This window comes from Coptis chinensis, chromosome 5 (assembly GCF_015680905.1).
Source record: "Coptis chinensis isolate HL-2020 chromosome 5, ASM1568090v1, whole genome shotgun sequence".
Lineage (NCBI taxonomy): Eukaryota > Viridiplantae > Streptophyta > Magnoliopsida > Ranunculales > Ranunculaceae > Coptis > Coptis chinensis.
Window position 1 is genome coordinate 22,422,682 of NC_141460.1, and position 9,436 is coordinate 22,432,117.

Genomic DNA, 9,436 nt, shown 5'->3' on the forward strand with positions numbered 1-9,436 from the left:
CTTAACTTGCTATTGTCAACCGCAATTTCCAAGTCAAACACAATTTTTCCTTTTTTTTTCTCGAACTGTGTTTGGTTCACTGAATATGGTTTCATCAAGAAATAAAATTCGTTGAAAATGAAATGCTGAAATTCATTTGTCAAGAATGTTTGTTTTGGGTGTTTGGTTCATTTGTGGAAAAGTAATTCTGGACTGCATCAAGCCCATAGCCCATATAGCCAGAGCACAAGAACAATCCCCGAGAAGCAGCCCCAATAATACCCATCGAAACCCCAATCTCTCGTAGACATGTCTTCTTCCTCTTTTCATGGACTGACGCTCTCTCTCTCTCTCTCTCTCTCTCTCTCTCTCTCTCTCTCTCTCTCTACCGTCAATAAGGAAAGCAACTTCCTTTTATTTGAAAAGGAAGTTGAATTCACTCATTTTGACCAAAATGAAGAATGTGTTTTCCATTTTTCTGTTTTCTCAAGTGAACTAAACAACCAAGAGACTCTATTTTCCAAGAAAATATTTTCTTTTCCTTCACTTTCCTTGAACCAAACACAATCTTTGGCTACTTTTGGTTCAAGGAATTTAAAATTTCTAGAAACTTGTTTCTATAAGAAATTCTTTTCCTTGATTTCAAAATCCATAAAATCTTTTTCTTGTGTTTGGTTCAACTGGAAAAGAAAATGTTTTACAGGAATTTATTTTCCACCTGTTTGGTATATGGAAAAACTTTTCGATGAAAATGTAGTTAAGTTCAAACTAGTGTTGGATTAGATAGTTTTCCATCTAGGAGGGATAATATACTTCCTTGTGTCAAGTGTACAAAGGAAGACGATCTAGTTGAGTTGATGTTAATGAAACAAGTTCACATGCCAACTATGTTTAATATCTAAGGATTAAACTATTTGCACTAAAAGCTCACACTCATATCCAATCATAACGTCATATCCAATCAAGTGAAACACAAGTATTAGTATCACCTCAAGAATTTGTTTCACTATCACTTTTTGGGGTTTTCCCTGCAGAAGGTGTGGGAGATCGTGGAATCTTCTGGTAGCTAGAAAATACACCAAGATAGAACCTGCAATACACAAATAAAGAGAAATATAAGATAACAATGTGTAGGTCTACCAATTGATATGTGAACTTTTGGAGCTCTGAATCAGAAAAATGCAAGCAAGATGAAAATAGCTTCCTAGAATCTGATCAATGTTTTACCAATTCAAATGGTAAATATTGTTTCTAGAGTCTATAAAGGACTTATAATATACTGCTGAATAACCAAAAGTTTCTTATTAAGATGTCATCTTATTAAAAAGACGAGCAAAGCATTACATGGGGTCTCTTCAACTAAAAGTCTAATCCAAACATCACCCAAAAAGATAGGAAGGAGTTTCTGCCTTAGGCTTCTAATGTCCCACCAAAATTCGTACAATCAAATTTATAACAGAGCAAAGCATTACTAAAAGTTCTTCTCTACTAAAACTGTGTTACAAACATTCCCCAAAACTATAAAATGCGAGTCTCCCAATTCAGATCCAACAGAGTCCCAATTCTTTCTAATAAACAAAAAGTACAGACACAGCAAAAGCAAGTACTAAAATTATTATACCACTAAATACCAAATAAGCTACAAAAAGGTAAAAAACAACATAGTTGCCCCTCCTCTTAAACCAGAGGATTATTGTGAGTTTTGCCATGAGATAAGAAGAGAGAATTTTGTTTTTGACAAGGCACACTTCTCGGACAAACGTTTAACATTCTTTTGCATGTATGGCCACCAATATCATTGGGTACAATCATTGCTCTGTGAACGAGACTTCGCCCTCGGGAGTGGTGCTCACATAGTCCTGAATGAATTTCTTCGAGGCCTAGTAAATCGTTCGTTCTACCCCCAACAACGAAGGATATGATTGAGACGTGTGCCTTTGTAATAAAGTTTTTGGTCATCAGGAATTCTGGAGCATTGTCAGCTGCATGATCGTCGTCGGTAACCATGGTAAATACCGAGACATTATCAGTGCTAAACTCGTTGGGATCATCTGACAGCATAAGTTGTTAATCCAGTGTTGTCTTGGCAGCGATGACTTGATTTCCACAGATAAGTATGCGATAGAATTAGGATGTCTTACATCATAACGCTGATACTGCACAATATTGATAGATGTAAAATTTAATGTAATTCGTTGAATTAAGTCCAATTAAACGATCATGCTATCATCGCCCGAGCCGCATATTATCATTCAAAGTGGCTAGCAACTAACTTAGAATAATTAATCGTAACTTAGTCGCCCCCAGCTGAAGAGTTATGCACATACGGCAAATGACAGTTTCGTACTCGGTCACATTATTTGAAGTGCCAAAACCCAAATGTAGAGACCTCTTAATTATGTCTTCATTCAGCTTCAAGATGACAAAACTAAGACCGGAGTCATACTTATTATGCTAACCATCGGTGTAAATCTACCAATCAGCTGATATATCCGATAAGTATTTCATGTCATCGCCCCCGGGAGGTAATAACAATTAGGGATTGACATTTTCCTCATTGAGTAATGCGTTCGACATAGGAATATCATCAATAAGAAAATCATCCATTAGCGAAACCAAAGTTTGTCTCATTTTAACTGTACGAGTGTCAGAGATAATATTATAAGTACTAAGGTAATTTTTCCATTCTGCGACTCAATTTGTAGACATTGCATAAAAAAAAACTTGCGCAGCGGATACTCAGTATAAACTTCGACTATTCCTTCTTGGAAATAAGCTTAAAACGTCTGGCAGCATGAAACAAAGTCAATACAATTTTCTCAATGCAAGAATGGCTCGATTCAGCTGATATAAGAGTCTTGCTAACAAAGAATATGAAATAACTGATATTTACTAATTTATGTAAACTAAATATCTATGCCTAAACATAAATAATCAATCAACTGAACAAATGTTTAGATCAATATTCCTACTCTCAAATAATAATGAACTAATATAAAGAGTACGAATTCGTTCCACTCCTAAACTACCAAGACATAAATAGAATTCAACCAATTTAATATAAGGAAGAACACGTGAAAGTAATGATTATGATGTGAAATATACTAATATGATTATTCTACAAATTTAATCTTAATAATAAATTAACTAACAATATAATTATGTGAATCAAATATGATGGAAATTAGAGAGAGAAAAAATCCACTTTATGATTCCTTAATATTAAAAAATATATGTTAAGAAACTCTAATCTTTATATTCTCATTAAAAACTTAAATATAAATCTTAGACTTTTTTTATCCCTAATTCAATTATACCATCTCTAGTCATAATCAAATTAGCATAAGAAAAATGTTTAATTTGTTTTCCATTCTCATGGCAAAACTCACAATCCTCTAGTTTAGATTTTTCTCTTTTTGCAACAAAACTCGTCAACCAATTCATACGAAGTTCGGTAGTCTTTGAAAGAAACTGCTTCCCAGCAATAAGGTTTTCAGTTAGATACTCAAAAGCTGAGTTTAACATTTGAGTATCAAACCCTTCAATGTGCATCACTTCAGAGAAGATTCGGTCGCAAAAGCTTTGATCGACATTACTCACTGCATTTGCTAGGCGAGAAACTCAAGCTTCGAAAAAGCTTCCCCCCACTGTCTACTCCTCTTTGCCTTTTGTAGCATCCCTTGGGTCTTGCTTACTTCTTCAACAGAAACATTTTCAGATTGTGTATCTGCGATTGCCTTCCCAGAACTCCGTGTAGCTTGGTCATCCCCACAAGCAAGAGACAACTCATCATATTGCTCTATTAGGACATTTAACAAGCCTTTTGCATATGGATTATCCTACATAAATTTAATATCAAAAACTTTTAACAATTTTGAAAAAATAATATATATTTATATTTTACCTTAAACCAAGGCCAGAATCTCACTTCATTACATCGTATAATTGGAGGTGCTTCCATATCAGCGGTTGGTTCCACCACTAGATCCTTGTAAATACTAAGAACCGCCTTTAGAACAATATGAAAATACTGATTAGTTGTTTCCCCCGAACGTAAAAAATTATGCTTGATGACTCGGGTTTTAACATTATGCCCTATAGTATGAAGGAACTCAGCAACTTGCTCTTCAACTTTAGCATTCCTTGAATCTCTTAACAAATTTTTTTTTTTTAAATAAAACAACCAACTTTCGGAATGACTCTTTACTCATCCTCAAAAGATCGTAACACTCACTATTATCATTGATTATACCATCCAAATACAATTTTCTGTCGATGTCACGATTCATATATGGCTTCCTTGGTATGCTATCTGCTAGTGTGAAAATGGTTGTTTTGCACTTGTAACCGCTGCCATAGCTCCAACCACGGCAGCTACCTTACGCGTCCTGTCAAAATCGTTCTCACTACTCATCTAAGTAAAAGGAAATATCATACTCAAAACCAACATGAAACAGTAACAAAGTTCTACAAAGTGAACAACTCATCACTATATAAACATCAATAAACACAAATTAACTACCATCAACAATCTCGAAACACCATATCTACAACATCCAAACCGCATAAACAACAAAACATAAAAAAATGAAAGCATATTCTCAACAAAATCATAAAAATGAACAAATTGGTACAAAGAAATCACAACAACGACCCCAAATTGATACTTTAACTGATGGTTTGAATCAAATAACAAAAAAGTACCTTATTATACTCGAACAAACGCAAATTTGATCGAAGGAGATGTGTTTGAAACCAATTACTTCGAGATCTAAACACCCAATGTAGAAGTGAGGGAGATTAAGGTTTACTACTACCACCATTAATCAATGAGAGAAGAGAGAGGAAAATTTACCTTCTCGAGCTTTATCAATTTTTTTCTAGTTCGTTGGCCGTGAGTTGTCGTCGGGATTTTTTTCTAGTTCGCTAGCTTGAAAATAGAAAACAACTTCCCTTTTTATTTTAAGTGAGTTGTTTTCTTTGTTTTTTTATGTTTTAGGGAAACCATTTTCTATGTTTTTTGTTTTCCGTATGTTACCAAACACATGATAGATTTCAAATTTCAGAAAAATATTTTATTTTCTATCATTTTTCTTTTCCGTGAACTAGACAAAGCCTTTATGTTTTTAGATGAAGTCATATCCCAACGGTCGTCAATTTAGATCTGATTTAATTTCATCTAAAGACTTGAAAGCAATTATTTTGAAAAAAGTTTGATGAACATCAAAATCCACATAATGCATTTTGTTACGGAATCATTTTTCCACAGAAAACATAAAAGAATCTAGTACGTCACAAAAACAAAATTCTACAAAATTAAAAAACCACAAAAATATTTTATTGTGAAAAATGAGTTTCTAAAAAGTGCCGTGGGGTGCTTGCTTTGTGAATAATGGAGGGGTGGTCATGAAGGGGTGCTTACTCCATAAGTTAAGTTGGGGTGTTAAAACTGCTAACGTTCGGCTTTTCGGAATCCCACTCTCAGAAATATCTAATGAAATGAAGAAAATATCCCTGGACTCTGGAGTCTGGAGTGTGGATAATTTCTTGGGCTTACGGGTGGCGTCCAAAATGTCGTCTGACCGTCTCTTTTCTCTCTCGTCTCTCAATTACTCGGGCGAACCCAACGTTGCCATTTGTAGGCCTTGTCCTTTCTAATTTCGGTCTCGCCAAGGCTTCTCTTGGATTTCTCAGGTAACAAACTATGGCTTCTCGCTTCAGTGTAACAATAATAGAATTATGTACGTACTCGGAATATGATGGTAAAAGTAACAAAAGCCAACCCGTTCACTGACTAAATTTTTATCATTCCACCTTTTCTCAACAATGAAACGTAAGATGCATCAAGACACTAAACAGTTGTTTGTGAAAGATGCATCAACACACTAAAATATACTTTGAACCATTACATAACATGAACCAAGGCAAGCATATGCTTATAGACGTTATAGTATTGTGTTAGGCTATCCTTGAAGTTTAAGACTGGTACGTTCAGCTTCCACTCAATGACTCAACATATTTGATGGTCGTGGGGTTCACATATTCATATTCATATTCATATTCATAAAAGATTCACCAATTCACCATCGTGATATTTGTACTGGATCTTTCAAACAAATTGAAACAGAAACTAACATGGTCTAAAGTTTATATTAGATTGAGAAGTGATACCACGATAATCATATTATGCATGTTAGTTTTGGGGATTGAGGGATTTAATAGCATTTCGCTATGACTATTATAGGAGTTAGTGTTATTATATAGTTAGATGTAATAGCATTCTTATTTGGGCATTTTTTTGCTTTAGTAGGAAGAAAGGGGATTGAGACTGGTCACTTAAACAATAACTTCTGTGACATTTTTCGAAGTATTACAAAAGCTATGGTCTTGCAATAAGACTTTCCTTTTTTTTTCAATGATAGAAATAAGGCCCTTATTAAGCAGTAAGCGGTTTCATAATCAAGCTAATATTATTGACAGGCATTGAGTGGCTTCTTTGTGTTGATTTCCTATATTTCTTCTCCATGGGAAATAAAAGGAGTGCCCTGGTGTGAGAGTTTATATCATCTTAGAGCCTAGCATTCTACCAATTGCTTTTTGGCGTAGAGATATTGGTTTTCAAGAATAATTTAAATGATCGGGAAGACAATGGGTGCTAGTCTTACTTAAGAGTTATGATTGGTTCCCCTTGTTCCTAGAACATGCATATAAGATCTTTGGGCAAGGACAAAATATATGGATGTACCTGTGTGCACCTTATGCTGTTGCTTTTACCACGTCCTGATACATCCCTTTATCTTTCGAGTAATGTAGCAAAGGTTTGAGGGAACTGAGGTTCTCTTAAAAGTTAAAAAATATATATATATTACTCTCTTTTGCTCGTCGTACGAGTACTAACTATTAGTTTAGTACTGATATTCTTACTCTCTAAATTCTTAGAGAATAAGGATTTATTTTGTTGGGTTGTATGCCTCTATATATCTACTGCACTCTGTGTAGTATTGAACCATTGCTTTGGGTAGGTTTGGGGCTTGTCAACATGTCACCTGTTTTGGACTGTGTCTTGATATAGTTGACCGTTTGGCTTTAGACATGTATGTAACTTCCATGTAAGAATCTGATACATAAATTGAATGGTGTGTGCAGATGTTCTTATATCTCCCTTGAGAAGCACCTTTTTGTGGAACTTTTGGACATGGGAAGTCGGTTTCTGTGGGATGTTACAAAAAAGGTGATGACTGGTGGATTGATTGGCCTCACTATTTCAGATCGATATTGTAGTTTTCAGGCTGTGCGAGGCCTGTCTATGCATCCTACACATTTAATCCTAGCCCAAATACTTTTTTAGGATTATTGACAGGTAAGGCATCGTTATATTTGGTTTGCCAAAGTCATGGTCAATATGATAAAACATCAAGAATTCTTGAATGACCACATTTAATCACTTAATGTTACATTCTATTGCTGTACACTGATAAGTGTTTTTGTTGCAGATGATCGTGTATTGATAACGAAGTTTTGTTTGGAGAAGTACAAATTTACTCATGGCAACGTCGTCGTCTTCCGGTAATCTACTGTCCACTGTTTATTACATATATTAAGCTAAAAGCATAATAGTTCTGTCCTGAACATCACGTTATTTCCATATACACAGCATGCCAACAGATGTTGGTCAATTCTTCAGTTTGCAGTGTATTTTCTGCTGTTTCAATGCTCACAACTGCTTGAATTGTGCATTTTACCCTATTTCAGTCTTTTGCTTTACATCTGCATAACGTTTTGGCTTTGCTAGTAAGACGATGTATAATACCAAATAGGCAAATATGATTTGATGCTGCAGAAAATCGTAATGTCTACCTAGCATCTGGTCTAATACATGGTCATGTGTGCTATCCATGTAGCACCTCAATTAGTACTGAAAACTACTCTATTTCCAAAGATTAGAGGAATACATGTTTATTTTTCTTTTTCTTTCTTTATATATGTATTTGAAGTTCTTATGTTGGACTGTTCTATAAACTGAACAGGTCACCGAGTAATTATAAGGAGAAAGTGGTAAAAAGAATAATTGGCTTGCCAGGTGACTTGATCAACATGCCTAATGCATACGACACGCTGATGATTCCTGAAGGGCACTGCTGGGTTGAGGGGGACAATTCTTCTTCTAGCCTGGATTCAAGAACTTTTGGGCCGGTTTGTTTCTTTTTTAAGTCATATTCTTATGGGATTCACATGGACATACTGCATCCAAAACAACAATCTTAACAATTATTATTAATCTAAATAATGTGAATACCAGCGTGCATGTACAATGCTATCATATGTCAAGAATTCTTTTAAGTCTTGTACCAGGCTACCAGCATGGTCATAGCTAGTAAGTTCTGCCATGCTCTTGGCTCATCCTGTTACTCATTTTTTTCCTCTCACAAAGTATTATTGAAGACGATTTTTTTTTGTTTTAAGTGACTATGAAGCCATCACTTTCTGTGGACTGGCAAATCAATTATTCTGCTACCAGTTGGTCTAGTGATTTTTCCTAAGTCACGTAGACATGGGTATGGAGTGTCCGACACGTGGACACAACTAATTGAAAGGAAAACTATTATTTTTCTTTAGTTACAGAACTAATTCTTGGGCTTATGACCTTACAAAGCTCCTTGCAAATAAACTACTATGAAAGTGGCATGTCATGGCTCAGTCTTTTAGGGTTCAAAAGAAAACCCTAGTTTGACATAGTTTGCACAACGAGTGTCTGTGTGTCCATGTGTTGGACACAGATGTTTTTTAGACTATGAAGTGTCCATGTGACAGGACTTTTCAAATTTTCTTTCTGAGTAAATTTTAATTGAATGTGACTAGGTTATATTATCAGGAGCCTGTATTTTTTGGCACGAGGGGGGTTTGTTATATACACCACTTGCTTTTAACTTATGTCTGACAATTGAATGACATTAACTTCCTTTTGTTGCAGATCCCACTGGGTTTAATCCAAGGGAAAGTGACTTATATAGTTTGGCCACCTCAGAGAGGGTGCAATTGAGAAGAGGATGTCATAAGGAAGACTGATACCTTACTGATTCTTACGCTTGATGCTTTTTAATTTACGAAGCAAACTTGCAGTCCTCGATTCATTTTGTATGCAATTTCTTATATTTCATTCATTCTTTTGCCAAATTTTTTTTTGTGCCTCACCATAGCTCGCATGCTTTGATCGGTTGTGTAGGATTTTATCGATATCTCATGCATGATTCCTACGATATATACAATTACGTTATACCACATGCATAAAATAGTGCAGCGGAAACAGAAGATCGTACCTTGGTCACAGCTTTCAATTTGAAGTTCCAAGCTTTGATCTACAGGAGAAGATGTTCTTGGCACACTCAAGATCTTCTTCTTCTTAACTTTACTGGAGTCAAGTTCCAACCACGAACGGGAAGCAACCTTTTTTCACGAA

The 9,436-nt window shown here is 35.3% G+C and overlaps 1 pseudogene across 1 annotated transcript; it reads left to right on the plus strand.

Moving 5' to 3' along the window:
• Positions 1-5,487: 5,487 nt before the first annotated feature.
• On the plus strand, positions 5,488-9,153 carry LOC147497099 (uncharacterized; annotated as a pseudogene). The gene is made up of 5 exons (XR_015196700.1): positions 5,488-5,673; positions 7,126-7,339; positions 7,473-7,545; positions 8,007-8,172; positions 8,951-9,153. The product of XR_015196700.1 is annotated as an uncharacterized LOC147497099 (transcript).
• Positions 9,154-9,436: the final 283 nt, after the last annotated feature.